Source organism: Pygoscelis adeliae, unplaced genomic scaffold, assembly GCF_000699105.1.
Source record: "Pygoscelis adeliae isolate BGI_AS28 unplaced genomic scaffold, ASM69910v1 Scaffold166, whole genome shotgun sequence".
In the NCBI taxonomy this organism is placed as follows: domain Eukaryota; kingdom Metazoa; phylum Chordata; class Aves; order Sphenisciformes; family Spheniscidae; genus Pygoscelis; species Pygoscelis adeliae.
Genome location: NW_008825156.1, coordinates 1598432 through 1600553, shown reverse-complemented (window position 1 = coordinate 1600553; position 2122 = coordinate 1598432).

Here is a 2122-nt window from a genome sequence, read left to right as displayed (position 1 = left end):
GGCCAGGAAAGAGCCCGCAGGCCCCTAGGCACAGGGCTGCCGAGTGGCTCTGTGCTCATTCATCGTGCATCTCTGCATCCTCAGGTCCCCTGGTGGGACAGAGCTGATCCCAGCAAGGGGGCACCCACCGAGTCCTGGGCAATAGCTAGGGACCTCAGGAGAAAGGGGAGTAAGAGTATGCATGCCCTCTCTCTCCTTTGCCTCCCTTTGTCATGCTAATGAAGAATTAGTTTTTTCTTTTGAAGTCTTCCTCCTCCAGCCCCAAATAAGCTGCCTCCTCACCCTGTCCCCCCTCTCCCACCACCTGAGCTTTTCAAGCTCAGCTTCTTGACCCATGCCCAGCTCTGCACCACTGGCCGGGAGCTGGAAGATCCCTCCTGCTGCCTCCCTTGCACTATCAGGTTCAACCTGTTCAATTAGTGGTGCCCCAGGCGCTGCAGGTTCCAGCTTTCTCTTTCTGCTTCATTTAATTTGAACACACACACACCCCCCTCTCCCTCCCTCCTCCTCCCTGCTCACTTCGAGGCCCCGGGCTCTGCGCTGTGAAAGGTGCAAGGCAGGGCATCACTTACACACCTGGAATATGTTGCAACAAGCCCAGCAGCCTTTTACAAGGAAGTCTTGGGCCCAGACGTTGAGTGAGAAAGTCCTTTGCAGAGCCGCCTTTCTTGGGTAAAAAAACGCGCAGCTAAAACCCATCCACCAATTTCCATTGCTCCTTGGGGGATTGGTTTTCTGCCCTGCTTTCTTCTTTTTTGGGGGGTTTAACATTCCCCTGTGCACACGTGGAGAGCCAGCCAGCCGTGCATGTACAAAAACAACATACGCGCCAAGGGAAGGATTAGCTGAAACTGCTCGCTAGCTTTTTTTCTGGTTTCAAAAGGAAGCTGCTATTGAAACACTTCAGTTGCTTGCCTGGTTGTGGAGACCCTTGTAATGGGCACCTCTCTTGCCCCGTCCTGACACTGGCATGGAGATGCCTGAAGAAGATGCAGGACGGCTGCTCAAAAGCATAGGTCCGACTTGCCCAACTGTCCAACCCCAGAATTAATGCCTCCGCCTGTGGGGTGCAGCCTGGAGGACCCCTATGTTCCTGCCAAGGCTGGAGGGAGCTCCCTGAAAAACCTTACAACATCGACAGCTTCTCCTCCCAGAAAACACCTACCCCTGAGACCCATGCAAATATGCAAACAGATGGATGCACACTATATATATGTAATGCACCTTCCCTGGCATCGCCGGGCAGAGAAGCAGACCCCATGTCGTAGGCAGGGTCCTTGTCCCCGTTGCATTGTCACACAGGGCTACAGAGGAGGCTGAGTCTTGCTGTTTCCCTCTGTGTGTGCATGTGGGCAGCACTATCAGGGCTGGCACGGCTGCTTCTCTCCCCTGCTGTGACCAGCCGAGGAGGTGGGAGCTGCGACATGGCAGCTGCCTGCCTTGTTGGTCTCTCTTCCAGGTGTTATAGCTACCTTCCTCAATGAGGACCAACATCTTGGTCTGAAAATGAACCTATCTGCTCAGCAAGAAATATTTCTGCATTGTAGCCAGCCTGTTTCAAAACCCAGCTCTCTGCAAAAAGAGGGCGAGGACTGCAAGAGTAAGGCTAAATAAACAATGGGCAGGCACCGCTGGCTCCGGCGTGAGGAGGGATGCTGTGACCGTGCGCAGTGTGTTGGAGCAGCGCTGCTCTTGCCGGGGGAAATCTGGTGGTGGTGGGTGGAAACACCACGTGCTTTGCGTGAGCAACGCGACCTGACAAGCAGTGCACTGCTGCCAGGGCCTTCGCTCTGCCACGGGGGTGTTCGGAGGCACTAGGCTGAAGGGGGTGACTTTGAGCATCTGAGCCATGCAGTAATCCCCCACAAAGGCATAGCCCTCCGTGCTCCGGGACGAGTAAGAAATGAAACTTAGAGCTAAAAATAAAAAAAAAATCTGACCCATGAAATTGCACATTCAGGTGCTGCCCAGCGTTGGCAGGAAGGAACTGCAGCTCTGGGGAGCTGCTGGTGGCTTGAGAGCCATTTCCCTGCCTGCAAGCCCGGCTGAGAGCCTTGGCCGACCGGAGGAGCCACCTGCAGCTCACTGGGCAGTTCTTTGCTGGCTGCACTAGCTACAGGCC